This window comes from Tachypleus tridentatus, unplaced genomic scaffold (assembly GCF_004210375.1).
Source record: "Tachypleus tridentatus isolate NWPU-2018 unplaced genomic scaffold, ASM421037v1 Hic_cluster_2, whole genome shotgun sequence".
Lineage (NCBI taxonomy): Eukaryota > Metazoa > Arthropoda > Merostomata > Xiphosura > Limulidae > Tachypleus > Tachypleus tridentatus.
Window position 1 is genome coordinate 59,621,412 of NW_027467782.1, and position 19,360 is coordinate 59,640,771.

A 19,360-nucleotide genomic window follows, 5' to 3' on the forward strand; every position below is an offset into this window, starting at 1 on the left:
TATGTATTTTCTCATAGGCCCAATACACTCTTCAGGCTAAATTTGGTAAAGATCTATCAACAAGGGCGATGTAATGGAAAAAAAATCAGCAAAAAATGCTCATAAACCCGCAAAACGCAAAATTGAAAATTTGTGTCTATTTTCCCATGAACTTAATGAATCTCCACCCAATTTTGGTGAAGATCCATCAACATCCTGCGAAGTAGTTACATGGGTATATAACAGACAATATTATTATTTTTATACACATGGTGCCAGTACATTAGATTCACGTATGACGTATAATGACGCCATATCAGCACCATGAGAATAGAGAAAAATAAAGATATCCTTGCCTGTAAACGGAAGTTAAACGGGAAAATCGTACCACTATTGCAAATCTACATGCACACAGTATAAAGATTTCGCGAAGTTGGTGGTTACATATCTCGTAATAGAAATGTTTTCCCAGTATCAAATAAGCAAGAGTTCCATTATAGTATAATGTAATATATTCGTAAATTTCTCCAATACGGGTTTTAACAGGGCTAGTAGCTTCATATTTTGTAACGTGTGAGATATTAACCGAGCTTTGTTCTGTACAACCAGTTATTGTTTCTTATAATTTATTAACAATTTAAATAATGACTCAAAAATAGTTTATATTTATAAAAACATAAATGAAATCAGGGCGTATCTCTAACACTTTCATACTTTTAGAAAAGTCTGTGCAGAAAGGAATTTCATATGAAACAATGTTTTCAGGATGCTGGTATTGGTATTAACACTTTCACCAAAATAAAGGTCGAAATGTCGTTCTCTGTTTCACTTTTGTAAAAGCGTTAACACTCATACCAGCCATCTTAAGAAACATTTTTGCTTCAAGTGGGTTTCTCGTCATCACAAATTAATATGAAACTTATTGCTTGAAACATGTATTTAGACAAAAGTGTTATTATCTGTTTCAAGCCAAAAATAATTGCACCATTCATTAGCATTTTGTCAATAACAACAACAGTGTACCTCCAACTATCTTCCCTATCCGTAAGAAATGATGCAATGTAAGTGAAGGAGCGTCATTTTCTATCCATTTAGTAATATGGTTTAAGTAGAAAAAACATTAAAAAATAAAAATCAAGCCTAAAAATTAAGTTACAGTTTTAAATATTATAAGGAGGTTATAAAGTGACGGATAATCCCACTACTCGTCGATAAAACAGAAGGCCAAGAGTTGCTTGTTGGAAGTGTTGATTAGTTGTCATCCCTCTAATCTAACGCTACTTTGCATGGCCAGGTGGTTAAGGCGCTCAACTCGTAACCTGAGGGTGGCGAATTCGAATCTCCGTCACAACAAACTTGCTCGCCCTTTAACTGTGGGGGCGTTATAATGTAGCGGTAATTCTCCTTATTCGTTGGTATAAGAGTAGCCCAAGAGCTGACGGCGGGTGGTGATGACTAGCTGCCTTCCTTCTAGTCTTACATTGCAAAAGTAGGAACGGCTTGCACAGATAGCCCTCGTGTAGCTTTGCGCGAAATTCGAAAACAAACAAACAAATTTTAGTGTCACTCATATCAGTGGCTGACCATCGGAAATGGTTTTTGTAAACGTATATATTAAAAACTTCCCATTAAACAAGTATATTAAATTTAAGAATGTACTCTGTTAGTTAGCGCGTGGAGTTATGAATTAAAGGATTCAAGGTTCGAATACTTCTCACTTTGCCAGTTATAGAAATTATTATTCTATTAAGAGAAACAATTTAAGCGACGAGCACTGCTTACTGCTTACCCTCGCTTTGAGGACAGTATTCAAATATAATTAATAATATAAAATAATAATATAAAAATATTCAAAAATTGTTTCTAATTTGCGCGTAAGTTCAGTTGTGTTAATAGTTAGATAAATCCAAGCATGAATTTAGGGCAATTTTAGCTCAGCTGACTGTTTTTATTTCGAAATTATTGTGTGTTTTGTTAAAATTTTTATGCGTAAGTCTAACTTGTTCTAAAATGTAAATATATTCCTTCAAAATAAAACCAGAATTGTAAAGAAATCAGAATTATTTTGTAAACACAAAATACAAAATGAAGAATTAATAATCCGAGTTTTTTGAAACGTCTTGCGTGTGAAGAACCCTCTTGGAAATTCCATTAACGTTGACTTTTGATAATCTTACGTAACAAAAATGATAAATTCAAGCTAAGATTTGATCAAGTGGTGATTTTCTACTACGGAAATTTCGTTACTTTTCACCGAAAAGCAATTTGATTCTATTTGTATTATATAACAAGCAACAATAAATATAATTTACTAACATAATGCCTCGTGCACTAAAGTTCAATATAATCTCACGCAAGCAAAGTCGAAGCATCGATTAAAGCAGAAGAGAGACTGCACGTGCATGCTTTCACCATCTTGCAATCAGACGATATATATATATTAGTAAAATAACGTGCGCTTCGAGGGTGAAGTCTATAATTTTTATCTTCGGTTCTGCCAGAAGACTAATATCCTGTTTTAGAGACATAGCCTTCAGTTTCTAAACCTTTATTTCCTTGTTTTAAGCTTCGTGAAACATGAGAATATTTGCAGTAAATAAATAACTAGTAAAAAAGTCAGGTTTCTCTCGTACGTCACGAAAGGAAATGAAAATCTGAAAAACAAAATACAATGGAATAACTTAATCTGACTTTATATGTTTAATATTTGGAATTTTTAAGAAAAAAATATGGATTTTAGAAGTTGGTTTGATGCCGCGTTTCATCAGTAGATTTTGTAAATATATTTGTATTAAAATAAATTAGTTCAAAAAATAAAGAAATATCTATATTCAAATAACTTAAACTAACACGTACGTATTCCTACTGTTTTCCTTCAACGTATAAGCCATAGACATATTTTATTAGAAATATTAGGATTTTTATAGACATAACTTCAAGCATGGCCAGGTGGTTAAGATACTCGACTCGTAATATGATGGTCGCGGGTTCGAATCCTCGTCACACCAAACATTCTCGCCTTTTCAGCCCTGAGGGCATTATAACATTGCAATCAATCCCACTATTCCTTGGGAAAAGAGTAGCCCAAGAATTGGCGGTGGGTGGTGATGACTAGTTGCTTTCCATCTAGTCTTACACTGCTAAATTAGGGACGGGTAGCGCAAACAGTCCTCGTGTAGCTTTGCGCGAAACTCAAAAGAAACCAAAGTAATAAAGCAAATATCCTGAAGATGGAATACTGGAAGAACCATAGAAACAAGAGAGAGAGAGAATTATGATTTAAAATAAACACATAGAGACATTATTTATGCATACTATTAGATACGATATAGTTGTTTAAGAAATTTCATACTTTGATGTATCAGTTTCATTTCGTAGCTTTCCGACAATATTCGTCTAGAAACAGACATCTAAATAACTGTTCCTTTACCTATTATAATATATAACTAGGGAGCAAAACTCGTGTTTCGCATACGAAACACTTTTATTGGTTGTGATGTTTTGTATTTGAATACACGAAGTTTATAAAATGTAAAGGCAGAGCGACGTATTTAATGTAATTAAAATAGTTAAACGATCTGCCTAGATTACTCACTATAGAGGTTGAATATGTCGAGTTTCTAATGAATGTGATGACCACGAGGGGCGTCTTATTGACTGCGCGTCTGAGATAAAGTGTGTTAAATTTATTTCAAAACACGTCATACCCACCATATAACCATAGTACATAAAGCACACTGTGAGCTGAATGGTGTGATCAAAACTGACAAACCGACTGACGTAGCTAACAAGAAGCATCAGATATAGCGACACACCCACAAGTTGGGTGTCAGAGGCAAGTGTTAAAACAACAGCACCGTACTCTTAGTCTTTATAAACAAATGACAAAATTCACACATGAAACCGTAATACATTAACTCTGCTGTCTGAGCAAAGCCACATTGAACTATCTGCTGAGTCCACTGAGGGGAATCGAACCTCTGATCTTAGCGTTGTAAATCCGAAGACTTACCACTGTACTAGCGGAGGACATATACATAACACTACTTAACACTTCCTCACTCACGTGGTGGTGTTGACCAATCACGTGGTGGTGTTGACCAACCTTCTCTACTTCTCATTTCATTTTACATTGTTTCATGAAATTTAAAACGCTATCCACGAACGAACAAATGTTGTTGTTGTTATATTGACATGTAACAGTTATGTCTCGAGGGAATGCTTCATTTGAGCCCCCCTAGTGGCACAGTCGCATGTCAGGGCCGGTAAACTATGTGTCACTAAACAAGCTGGAACATTTGTCAACCTTGAATGACAAGAATGTACACGGTACAAACTGGGTTTCGATACCAGTGGTGAGCATGGCACATTGTGTAGCTTTTTGCTTAACTTCAAACGCACAAATGCTTCATCTGCATTGTTATTACGTCTTAATAATCCACGAATAAGAGTAAATAACGCAACCTCAAAAAACCAAAAATTGTCATAAATCTGAAGACATATTTTCATGTAGTATAGTATGGTATGGGGCCTGGCATGGCCTAGCGCGTTAAGGCGTGCACTTCGTAATCTGAGGGCCGCGGGTTCGCGCCGAGTCGCGCCAAACATACTCGCCCTCCCAGCCGTGGGGCGTTATAATGTGATGGTCAATCCCACTATTCGTTGGTAAAAGAGTAGCCCAAGAGATGGCGGTGGGTGTTGATGACTAGCTGTCTTCCCTCTAGTCTTACACTGCTAAATTAAGGACGGCTAGCACAGATAGCCCTCGAGTAGCTTTGTGCGAAATTCAAAAAATAAACAAAACAAACAAACAATTTTCTAGTATCATCTTCCTTAGGATTACACTGCACAACAATTTTTTTGAAAAGTTTTGTCTCCTGAAAAGTTTTTGCTGATTGTGACAGGTACCTTGTGGGTATGCACAGATATAGTTTTGGTTTTGCTGCATCACGTAGGAACTCTGAGAAATAGACAGTTAACTCTTTACCGGTAATAACGTATTTAATTGCGTTTATGTTTATAATACACTATTAAGTTCAACATAATTAAAAGTGTTTTGCTCCTGATTTTCGTTTGTATTCAATGTCCGGTGCATCACGTTGCAGTGTCCAATAGTAGTCAGCAAGCATTGACGGAATCCAGTTGTTCTGATATCGTTTTTCTATTGTAACAAAACTGAAGATTTCGATGAAACGGTACGTGATGGGCAAGTTTGGATGTGATTTTCGTGATTAGGAGCCAAAATCTATAAGGAACACCCAACAGTGTTCAAGAAGCAAAACTTTGTTTGCAGTGTTATTAATGAAAGTAAGAAAAACAACTAAAATTGTAATTATATAAGCATAATATGGCTATTACTGAACCCCAGCATGGCCAAGTAGTTAAAGCAATTAACACGTAATTGAAGGGTCGCGGGTTCAAATTTCCGAACAATGAAACATGTAACGCCTCCTAATTTAGACCGTAATCGTTTAAGGTACACAAACCATCATAAGCCATTATGTAATATAACTAATGTTAATATATTGCCTTCACACTTTTAAATGCACTCCAAATGTTGAATTGCGTAATGTAGTCATTTAGGTCAATTTTGAATTGACACAAAATTTATCTAAACGTTGTAGGTTTCTAATAAAGTTTTTTTTCATACTATTCGACAGTAACGCCAGTTCCCCCCCCCAAAAAAAAAACACTGGAACATTTACTGCTTTTGAAACGCCTAAAGAAGAAGACGAACCCCTTACATGTCGTGTTGCAAACTTAAGACTCACCAATTCCAAAGTTATGTAGGTCTCTAGGATATAATAGGGAAGTTTAAAGAGTTTTATTGGTTTTGAACATGAGTCTTTTGCATTTAAATTACAATTTTAAAGAACCTAATATTCAGAATCTAAGTGAGACCAACCTGAAGAAACAGACTAGCAGTACTATTAATAACGTAACTGGTGGTTCATCTGTAAATCACTAAGTTACAAAACACAGCTGAACCTCATCTACGACTGGACATCAATTTTTTGTTCCTTTCAGGCACAAAGTAGAAATGTCTCAGAGAAAACTTTTATAGGTTTGGTCTTTGTGTTGGCTGTGATACGGACCTTAACATCACAGCTGAAGTAGCCGATAAGGTATCTGTCGATACATCATAAAACTGACAATGTGCCATCTGTAGTTACAGAGAGGATAACTGACAAATGGAGCAGTTTGGAACATAGACGTTAATCAAACACAACAGCAGTATGTCCACATTTAAAAAGAAGGGTATTTGTTAAAATATTCTCGTGCTGGATGGTGAAAGGATATTGTTATTTTGCCAGAGGAATTCTCAAACAAATTATCTACTATGGTTACTTCTTGTGGTTAGTTTAAATGAGCCAATCAAATACATCTCATGTGTATGATGAAATATGAAGCTTCACATGTACAGCTTATGTGGTTTAGTTCTTCTCAAAAGTAGCTATAAAGAGCAGACTGCATTTAATGGCTGCATAAACCAAGCTTCATTCTCACCAGGATTTCCCGGAGAGACACTAGAAGCATACTCAAATTCAATCAATAGAAAAATAACCATAACCGAAATAAAGATTAATATCAAAAACTTGAAGAACACTTCCCCCGGACATGACCAAATACCAAATATTATTCTCAAAAAAAGTTCCACTCTCCTACTACAACACCTCACAAACATCATGAACATTTCATTAGCGACAGGGTATTACCCTGACACGTGGAAAAAAGCCATCATAACAACGATCCCCAAGAAACAAACTAACAGAACAAATCCAGATAATTTCCGCCCCATCAGTCTGTTAAGCTGCCTTGGCAAACTGATGGAGAGAATTATCTCCAACCGTCTCCTCCATTTTTGCGAATCAAACAACATCCTTCCAGAATCTCAAAATGCCTCCAGAAAAAATAGACAAACAACAGATCACCTCACACGACTCACCGAATCAATATACAAAGCTTACAACAACAATCAAGTAACCATCGGGGTATTCCTAGATGTCAAAAAAGCATTCGACAGCGTTTGGCACAATGCCATCATATACAAACTAAACCACCTACAAATAAATCCTACGATAGTCAAATGGATTTCAAATTTTTTAACCAATAGAACAGCACAAGTAAAAGTCAATAAAACCATATCCAAATTATTTAATATAACGGCAGGAGTGCCCCAAGGATCAGTCCTCTCTCCACTTCTTTACATAATTTTCGTCAGTGACATACCTTTTCCAAATCTAACATACACACACAATTCACAATACGCAGATGACATCGCAATCTGGAGCACCTCCAGAAACCCAGTAATGGCCATGTCTCGCGTACAAGAATCACTAAACAACGTCTCAACATGGAGCAACAAGTGGAGGGTCGTGTTAAATCCGACAAAAACACAAGCAATCACCTTCTATAGAAAACTAAAGAAGCAAAGAAAAATCTAGAAAAATAAATCTATCACTTGGAAACACAACCATTAACATGAGCAAAAACATCACATTCCTTGGCGTCACTTTCGACACAAAACTAACATGGAAAAAACACATAAACAATATACACTCATCAATCAGCAAAAGGATTTCATATCTAAAGACTATAACTGGTAAACAATCGAAATGCGCACCGAACACCATTATACAAATATACAAGGCTTACATCCGTCCACTAATAGAGTACGGATGTCAAGTAACATACAATATGTCAAACAACACACTCCAAAAAAATCCAAGTGCAACAAAACAAAATATTAAAATCCGCATTCAGTTTACCATCTTTTACACCAACAAATTATCTACACCAAATTAGTAATTTACCAACTATAAGAGATAGAATAACAGAACTTTCTCTCAAATATTATCGAAAAGCAGAAAATAGAAACAAACTAACGGCATCACTACACAAATTATCAAGTGCACCAACAAAATACATATCACCATACAACATATTTCAAGAATCACAATCCACTCAACAAAGAGTCTAAATAAATAAAATCTATGTTATTAACATGAATTCCTTTTTTTTTTTTTCAGGTACAGGGCACACGACAGGCAAAACTTTCGGCGCCTGTCCTGTGAAAGTGGGTTTTCTCGGGGTACTCCCGTTTCCCCCCACATCAAAATCTTCAGGCATTGGATTTCTAGATCCCAGCCCAGGCAACCTTTTTGCCAGACCCAGAATCGGGTCGTTTGATTTGATCTGAACTTGAGTGAATTACATTCATGTTCACATCTAACCAACTTTTTCTTTTCGAGACAGGTCCCGGCTTTTCTTTCCACTGCTGCCTTTGCCTCCACCCAAAAGACCATTTAGTGAGACATTCCCCACCCAAAAAGTCAAGAATAATAACGATAATTAATTTATTAAAATAATAAAAAAAAACCCACCACTTGATCCTAATAACAATCCACGAAAGGGGACGAAGAGGAACTACAAAGTTCCTGAACACCCCAGTTGGAGAGAGAACTCTTCGGATTTCTCTCTCTCTAAACTGAACCCCTGCCACGTTAGTTTAGTTTAGTTTATGGCTGCATACCACATTTAGGGATCTTCAAGTGTTAGCTTTGGTACAATTAGGGATCTTAAGATGTTAGCATTGGTGCGCTTAGGAATCCCCAAGTGTTGATATTGGTACAGTTAGGAATCTTTAGATGTTGACATTGGTACATTTAAGGATCTTCAAATGTTGATTTTGGTACAATTAGGAATCTTCAGGTGTTAGCATTGGTACAATTAGGGATCTTCACGTGTTGACGTTGGTACAATTAGGGACCTTCAGGTTTTAACGCTGGTACAATCAAGGATATTCAGGTGTTAGCTTTGGTACAATTAGGGGTCTTCAGGTGTTGACATTAATACAATTAGGGATCTTCAGGTGTTGACATTGGTATAAATAGGGATCTTCAGGTGTTGACATTGGTATAAATAGGGATCTCTAGGTGTTGACATTGGTAAAATTGGGGATCTTTATGTGTTGACATTGGTACATTTAGGGATCTTCAGCTGTTAGCATTGGTACAATTAGGGATGTTCAGGTGTCAGCTTTGGTACAATTAGGGATTTTCACATAGAGTAACCCTGAAACCTCATCTGGACGAAATCCCCACAATATACAAGAGTGCTTTTATTTACTGATATAAAATATAATATAAACTAAACCCACCATTTAAGCTCTGAAGTAGCTATCGTCTTGGACCTTGAATATGTGTGTTTTCGGTATGCGTGCTCTTTGAAAATAACAGATATTCCTCTCTGCTTAGCAAAACAATCCCATGGTTATTTGACCTTGCTTACTGCAGGTTTGTTTAATTTTGGCTTCCGTATCAAAGATATGGTACAGTCAGAAACAATACCCCTACATTTTTAAAACACTCAATGTTAATGAAGAGAGAAGCGTCATAGACCAAATGTGTGCTCTACCACGACACTAGGTCAAAACTTTAATTTCTTCGCTGTTTTCAGTATGCTAATTTTTAGAGCAAAATAAAACATAAAAATCAAGCATATCATTCGTATTTTTCCTTATTCAGGCACAACGTCTGATGGATACGATACTCGGCTCGAAGTAGATCGTCGGACATGCTCACCTTTTCAGAAACGACGGTGTTATAATGTCGCCAATGAATTTAATTATCGCTAGTAACGAGCACCCCAGGAACTGACGAACGGTGGCTTTCATTGGCTATTAGGATTAGCGAACAGTGGTTTGAATAGGCTTCCATCTCTCTAGCTTATAACTTTTAAATTAGTGACGGTTAATGCAGATAACTTTGGAGTCTCTTTGCGTGAGAGTCAACAAAAAAAACACGTGACAACTTACGGTGCTTGAAAGTAATAACTGATGTCCAGTTTCTTCAACGTAAAATATTCGAAGGTACCCCACTTGTGAAAATGTTGGAACCGAAAGCTGTATCTACGTTCCAGCAAAATGCTTCGGAAATATCCATACCTTATGTCTCACTTCGCACAGAATGGTAAGCGTATACATAATGTTTTCCATACACGTATATCATACAACCTGATATATTTTGTTTGATCAAACTGCTCATGCAAATTTTAGATACAAGCAAGGAATGAATAACATGTGTTGTTTATGCCACAAAGTGGTGTTAACTCTCTGTAATCATGACTATTCATGTCACTAGCCATCACCAACAGTGGTATTTACTTCTGCAATCATGACTATTTATGTCACTAGCCATCACCAACAGTGGTATTTACTTCTCTAATCATGACTATTTATGTCACTAGCCATCACTAACAGTGGTATTTGCTTCTGCAGTCATGACTATTTATGTCACTAGTCCTCACCAACAGTGGAATTTACTTCTGTAATCATGACTATTTATGTCACTAGCCGTCACCAACAGTGGTATTTGCTTCTGCAGTCATGACTATTTATGTCACTAGTCCTCACCAACAGTGGAATTTACTTCTGTAATCATGACTATTTATGTCACTAGTCCTCACCAACAGTGGAATTTACTTCTGCAATCATAACTATTTATGTCACTAGCCATCACCAACAGTGGTATTTACTTCTGTAATCATGACTATTTATGTCACTAGCCGTCACCAACAGTGGTATTTACCTCTATAATCATGACTATTCATGTCACTAGCCACCACCAACAGTGGTATTTACTTCTGCAATCATGACTATTTATGTCACTAGCCATCACCAACAGTGGTATTTACCTCTGTAATCATAACTATTTATGTCACTAGCCATCACCAACAGTGGTATTTACTTCTGCAATCATGACTACTTATATCTCTATCCCTCACCAACAGTGGAATTTACTTCTGTAATCATGACTATTTATGTCACTAGTCCTCACCAACAGGGGTATTTACTTCTGCAATCATGACTATTTATGTCACTAGCCACCACCAACAGTGGTATTTACTTTTGCAATCATGACTATTTATGTCACTAGCCATCACCAACAGTGGTATTTACCTCTGTAATCATGACAATTTATGTCACTAGTCCTCACCAACAGTGGTATTTACTTCTGCAATCATGACTATTTATGTCACTAGCCATCACCAACAGTGGTATTTACCTCTAAAATCATGACTATTTATGTCACTAGCCACCACCAACAGGGGTATTTACTTCTGCAATCATGACTATTTATGTCACTAGCCACCACCAACAGTGGTATTTACTTCTGCAATCATGACTATTTATGTCACTAGTCACCACCAACAGTGGTATTTACTTCTGCAATCATGACTATTTATGTCACTAGCCATCACCAACAGTGGTATTTACCTCTGTAATCATGACAATTTATGTCACTAGTGCTCACCAACAGTGGTATTTACTTCTGCAATCATGACTATTTATGTCACTAGCCACCACCAACAGTGGTATTTACTTCTGCAATCATGACTATTTATGTCACTAGCCATCACCAACAGTGGTATTTACCTCTGTAATCATAACTATTTATGTCACTAGTCCTCACCAACAGTAGAATTTACTTCTGTAATCATGACTATTTATGTCACTAGCCATCACCAACAGTTGTATTTACCTCTGTAATCATAACTATTTATGTCACTAGTCCTCACCAACAGTGGAATTTACTTCTGTAATCATGACTATTTATGTCACTAGCCATCACCAACAGTGGTATTTACTTCTGCAATCATGACTATTTATGTCACTAGTCATCACCAACAGTGGTATTTACCTCTGTAATCATAACTATTTATGTCACTAGTCCTCACCAACAGTGGAATTTACCTCTCAAATCATGATTATTTATGTCACTAGTCATCACAAATAGTGGTATTTACCTCTGTAATCATGACTATTTATGTCACTAGCCATCACCAACAGTGGTATTTACCTTTGTAATCATAACTATTTATGTCACTAGCCATCACCAACAGTGGTATTTACTTCTGCAATCATGACTACTTATATCTCTATCCCTCGCCAACAGTGGTATTTGCTTCTGCAGTCATGACTATTTATGTCACTAGCCCTCACCAACAGTGGAATTTACTTCTGTAATCATGACTATTTATGTCACTAGTCCTCACCAACAGGGGTATTTACTTCTGCAATCATGACTATTTATGTCACTAGCCACCACCAACAGTGGTATTTACTTCTGCAATCATGACTATTTATGTCACTAGCCATCACCAACAGTGGTATTTACCTCTGTAATCATGACAATTTATGTCACTAGTCCTCACCAACAGTGGTATTTACTTCTGCAATCATGACTATTTATGTCACTAGCCATCACCAACAGTGGTATTTACCTCTAAAATCATGACTATTTATGTCACTAGTCCTCACCAACAGTGGAATTTACCTCTCAAATCATGACTATTTATGTCACTAGTCATCACCAATAGTGGTATTTACCTCTGTAATCATGACTATTTATGTCACTAGCCACCACCAACAGTGGTATTTACTTCTGCAATCATGACTATTTATGTCACTAGCCATCACCAACAGTTGTATTTACCTCTGTAATCATAACTATTTATGTCACTAGTCCTCACCAACAGTGGAATTTACTTCTGTAATCATGACTATTTATGTCACTAGCCATCACCAACAGTGGTATTTACTTCTGCAATCATGACTATTTATGTCACTAGCCATCACCAACAGTGGTATTTACCTCTGTAATCATAACTATTTATGTCACTAGTCCTCACCAACAGTGGTATTTACCTCTGTAATCATAACTATTTATGTCACTAGTCCTCACCAACAGTAGAATTTACTTCTGTAATCATGACTATTTATGTCACTAGCCATCACCAACAGTTGTATTTACCTCTGTAATCATAACTATTTATGTCACTAGTCCTCACCAACAGTGGAATTTACTTCTGTAATCATGACTATTTATGTCACTAGCCATCACCAACAGTGGTATTTACTTCTGCAATCATGACTATTTATGTCACTAGCCATCACCAACAGTGGTATTTACCTCTGTAATCATAACTATTTATGTCACTAGTCCTCACCAACAGTGGAATTTACCTCTCAAATCATGACTATTTATGTCACTAGTCATCACCAATAGTGGTATTTACCTCTGTAATCATGACTATTTATGTCACTAGCCATCACCAACAGTGGTATTTACCTCTGTAATCATAACTATTTATGTCACTAGCCATCACCAACAGTGGTATTTACTTCTGCAATCATGACTACTTATATCTCTATCCCTCGCCAACAGTGGTATTTGCTTCTGCAGTCATGACTATTTATGTCACTAGCCCTCACCAACAGTGGAATTTACTTCTGTAATCATGACTATTTATGTCACTAGTCCTCACCAACAGAGGTATTTACTTCTGCAATCATGACTATTTATGTCACTAGCCACCACCAACAGTGGTATTTACTTCTGCAATCATGACTATTTATGTCACTAGCCATCACCAACAGTGGTATTTACCTCTGTAATCATGACAATTTATGTCACTAGTCCTCACCAACAGTGGTATTTACTTCTGCAATCATGACTATTTATGTCACTAGCCATCACCAACAGTGGTATTTACCTCTAAAATCATGACTATTTATGTCACTAGCCACCACCAACAGGGGTATTTACTTCTGTAATCATGACTATTTATGTCACTAGCCACCACCAACAGTGGTATTTACTTCTGCAATCATGACTATTTATGTCACTAGCCACCACCAACAGTGGTATTTACTTTTGCAATCATGACTATTTATGTCACTAGCCATCACCAACAGTGGTATTTACCTCTGTAATCATGACAATTTATGTCACTAGTGCTCACCAACAGTGGTATTTACTTCTGCAATCATGACTATTTATGTCACTAGCCACCACCAACAGTGGTATTTACTTCTGCAATCATGACTATTTATGTCACTAGCCATCACCAACAGTGGTATTTACCTCTGTAATCATAACTATTTATGTCACTAGTCCTCACCAACAGTGGAATTTACTTCTGTAATCATGACTATTTATGTCACTAGCCATCACCAACAGTTGTATTTACCTCTGTAATCATAACTATTTATGTCACTAGTCCTCACCAACAGTGGAATTTACTTCTGTAATCATGACTATTTATGTCACTAGCCATCACCAACAGTGGTATTTACCTCTGTAATCATAACTATTTATGTCACTAGTCCTCACCAAGAGTGGAATTTACCTCTCAAATCATGACTATTTATGTCACTAGTCATCACCAATAGTGGTATTTACCTCTGTAATCATGACTATTTATGTCACTAGCCATCACCAACAGTGGTATTTACTTCTGTAATCATAACTATTTATGTCACTAGCCCTCACCAACAGTGGTATTTGCTTCTGCAGTCATGACTATTTATGTCACTAGTCCTCACCAACAGTGGAATTTACTTCTGTAATCATGACTATTTATGTCACTAGCGTCACCAACAGTGGTATTTACCTCTGTAATCATGACAATTTATGCCACTAGCCCTGAATGTAGAATATTAGATGGTGCACTAACATGATATTAAATCTGTTTGCTTGTTTTAATTTCGTGTGCATATGCGATAAATCACTTTCACTTCTGTTATATATATATGTATATTAGAAAAATCAGACATTATTATAGAAAGTGTGAATTGGAGACATAAGTCGAAATTTGTTTTTCCAAACCTTCATTGAAGGTCAATGATTTACATAAATATTGTTTACAGAAATAACTTTTACATAAATATTGTTTACGGAAATAAGTTTTACATAAATATTGTTTACAGAAATAAGTTTCAGTAATTACGCACTCCTACCCTCATCCTTTGGTACTTTAATTAGAAGTACTTAGAATGTCAATGGATAAGTTATCACATAATTAGGCAGAATGTCTGCAAACTTACATTGCTAGAAACTGGGTTTCGATATCCTTAGTTGGAAGGACACAGTTACCCCATTACGTAACTTTGTGCTGAACTGTAAATTAATTTGTAATATAGAAATCTTTTCAATTTCTTTATTATCCTAGGATTTTTGTGTTGAGGATATATAAGATGATACTATAAGTTTAGGCCTTCTCTGTGTAACTTTTGTCATTCTGAGTTTCTTTTTTTCCAGTACTGGCTGTGAAGAAAGCAATAAATACGTTTTAAAACGTCTTTCTTCCACAGCTATTATCTCTTGATTAATGCACTTTAGACTGTGAAATACTGCACCTTAGACTGTGAAATACTGCACCTTAGACTGTGAAATACTGCACCTTAGACTGTGAAATACTGCATCTTAGAATGTGAAATACTGCACCTTAGACTGTGAAATACTGCACCTTAGACTGTGAAATACTGCACCTTAGACTGTGAAATACTGCACCTTAGACTGTGAAATACTGCACCTTAGACTGTGAAATACTGCATCTTAGACTGTGAAATACTGCACCTTAGACTGTGAAATACTGCACCTTAGACTGTGAAATACTGCACCTTAGACTGTGAAATACTGCACTTTAGACTGTGAAATACTGCACCTTAGACTGTGAAATACTGCATCTTAGACTGTGAAATACTGCACCTTAGACTGTGAAATACTGCATCTTAGACTGTGAAATACTGCACCTTAGACTGTGAAATACTGCACCTTAGACTGTGAAATACTGCACCTTAGACTGTGAAATACTTACACGAGGTTTTGTTATGGTTTCTCTTCTGACACCACTTTACTAGGTTTCCATTTTGTTACGATCATGTTTTACTAATACGTCGCCTTTTCTTAAGATTTTGTTATACTTATTTCTGTAAGAAATTGATACACATCAGGTTTAAACATAACATTTTCTATTTATTACTATATCAAAAACTCGTAGATTTAGATTAGGTTTTGGTTCTTACACCGATAACACTTTACTTCTTTCTTGTTGATCGCCTTGTATTTTATACAGCACTCCACAAACAATACCAAAATCTGTTTTTCTAATATCGTATTAAAACCCCTCGTATTACTTCTTGTATATCTTCTAAATCCTCTGAGCTTAGAAGACGAATGCTCTATCAATAATTTCCTAACGAATTACTGTGGTAATTTCTTTATCTCATAGGGACTGACCAAAAGTCGACCGCATTCTCATCTCTCTCTCAATCTCAATTGATTCTTACATAGATTTTCTTAACCGTATTGTTTGAAATAATTTGTGCTGGCTATTAGTCAACCTATGCAGAAGATTAATCCCATAATAGTTCGCCTTCAAAGGCATCATATAAGTAGATTCATTCTTTAAATGGCCCGGCATGACCAGGTGGGTAAGGCGTTCGACTCATAATCAGAGAGTCGCAGGTTCGAATCCCCGTCTCACCAAACATGCTCGCCATTTTAGCCATGAGGGCGTTATAATGTGACAGTCAATCCCACTATTCGTTGACAAAAGAGTATCCCAAGACTGTGCGGTGGGTTGTAAGGATTAAGGCCTTCCCTCTAGTCTTACACTGTTAAATTAGGGACGATTAGCGCAGATATCCCTCGTGTACCTTTGTGGGAAATTCAAAGACAAACAAACAAACAATTGTCCATAAGTTTCGTTAGTAATAATTATGGGAATGCTTAAGCAAAGATTTGTAAATAGAAATCTGTGCTTAGTGTACATGTAATATTATGTTCCAAAGAGATAAATCGTACAAACTATACATTCTGCTGTAATAACCACTCTATAACTTTGTTTACCTTCTGGTCCTACCATTTTTGTAACAGTTATTTTTTGGATGTTTAATTGAAGTTGTTGCACCTATAAACAACAATTCAGAAAACTACACAACTATACTTCTTGCTTCTAATTGAACGCCTGTTGACGTACAAACTGCTTACAAATTCACGAAAATGAACTATTACAAGATGGGTTGTTTTCTACTCAGATTACCGAAACAGAAATTTATTCAAAACGACGTTGGTTGTATTATGTAGAAAATATGTTTTGGAATACAGCGTAGACAGGTATCGTATTTTAGCCTGTATGATAGTTACGTTATCATATCTTCTACAATATACGTTATTAACAAGGAGAAATATGGTAATTAATGAAAGAAAAACATTAATTACTATCATTATGAAACGGATAATGAAAGGTCTCCGAAGAGAACAATGTTGCTTAAATATTACTAAGAGAATGAGTGTACACTTATTACCAGCTTTATGTTATTTCGATTAACGTAACACGTGCTTGTTAGAGAAATTTAAACGATTTATTTTTTGTTCGTATCGATATGTTAGAGAGAAATGCGTCGGTTATATTAGAGATATCCGGACGAATTTTACTTTAACTTACACGAGTTTTATGAACATCTCAGTTGGTTAGTATTTGTGAGAAAAGAGTGGTTTTTCTCGCTCTTTTTGTTGCCAATAAAATTTCAGTGTTTATAATACTCTTACGCGGTAAATTTTATCACCTTAAATCAAGTTGATTGTTGCTATAAATTATGTTTTGGTTTGTTTTGTAAAACATGCACTGAAAGGAAACTGCTGTTATAAAACCAGTTAAAACGACAGCTAAAGATAATATGTCATAGACTTACTTGTCTAAAAGAATCTTGTCTGACGTTCAACCTAAGGAAGTAATGTATAATATAACATACATTTTCCAATACAGTATTTTGTACAAAATAAATTTACAGGTTTAAGCTCAAAGGTCCGAGTAATTGTCGCACCAAACATGCTCGCCCTTTCAGCCATGGGGGCTTTATAATGTACGGTCAATCCCACTATTCGTTGGTAAAAGAGAAGCCCAAGAGTTGGCGGTGGGTGGTGATGACTAGCTGTCTTCCCTCTAGTCTTACACTGCTAAATTAGGGACGGTTAACGCAAATAGCCTTCATTCAGCTTTGCGCGAAATTCAAACCAAACCAACCTGAGTGATTGAAATACGTTGACAAGTACAAATGAATGGTCCTGGTTTTTAAACAAAATATACTTATGTTTGTTTTTATTTACTAAATTATAGCTATTAAAATAATCCGAGTGTTAAAGTATTTAAAACTACTAACTTTCAACACATTTAAAATATAATAGTAATTGAATTAAACAACATATTAAGACAACCTTCACTGTTATATTCATACATAGCAAAACTATATCGAACGTGAATGCATACATTAAAGGGCCCACTGTTTTATATCTTCTAGCACGATACAAAAGTATGTAATTGTTCAAGTGCTGGTTTTGTGTTCAGTGTTTCATTTAACATAGTTGTTTGTAACAGGTTTACTAAATATTTATACGTCGACTGTGTGTTATTCAATTTAACATGATACTGTTTGTTGGAGTTTACATGAATTGTGTGTTATTAATATTCATATGTACAGAGAACTCAGTAGTTATATTAAACAACATGGAATGTGCAAATAAGCGAATGACAACCACTGCTGACATAAAGTATTCGTGGAAATAAAAAATACATTGTGATATTATGTAAGTTTCGTCGTAGTATGATCCTAACAAACAATCGATTGCTTTTAGGAAGGATGTAACAATAATTTCTGCTGGATAATAGTTACCCATTCAGGTCAAGGAGATGCGTTCAAATCGGGAATTATAATTTCTAAGACAAAGATATCATCTGTACTTAATTATGAAATAAAGAAACTTCAAGCAAATTGTATGAAAAATTACTGCAAATGTTTTACGAGTCGCCAATGCTACCGCTCACCAATACCTTATTGTCATTCCCTGAACTCAGTTATTTAACCTAAAATTTATTTTATCTCTTGTTATTCCCCCATATTTAAGCAGTAAGGCATTATACCTGCTAGCTAATGGTATATTTCAATTCAATATTGTTATAGCATTACATATGCTACGCTTGTTTGAATTTGTTTTGAATTTCGCGCAAAGCTACTCGAGGTATATCTGCGCTAGCCGTCCCAAATTTAGCAGTTTAAGACTAGAGGGAAGGCAGCTAGTCATCACCGCCCACCGCCAACTCTTGGGCTACTCGTTTACCAACTAATAGTGGGATTGACCGCACATTATAACGCCCGCACGGCTGAAAAGGCAAGCATGTTTGGTGTGACGGGGATTCGAACCTGCAATCCTAAAATTACGAGTCGAGTTCCTTACGTAAGCTTGAAAATTTTGTGACCTACTGATATAAAGCATAAACGTACATGATGAATTTTCAAACAAAATGATTTTAGTGTAAGTTACGCAACGCTCCACATGTGTTTTGTCTTGGGTAGTGAGCTGTAAAAGCCAAATCGTGTTATAAAGTTATATAAACAAGATCCTTCTACTTACAAGTCTTCCCATAAGCACGGGGTATCCATAAAAACCGAGTTTCGGTATCAACAATGGTCAGACCATAGTGTCATTTTGTACATACAAAGAAACTTACAACTTGTGTTTATTTAAATAGATTG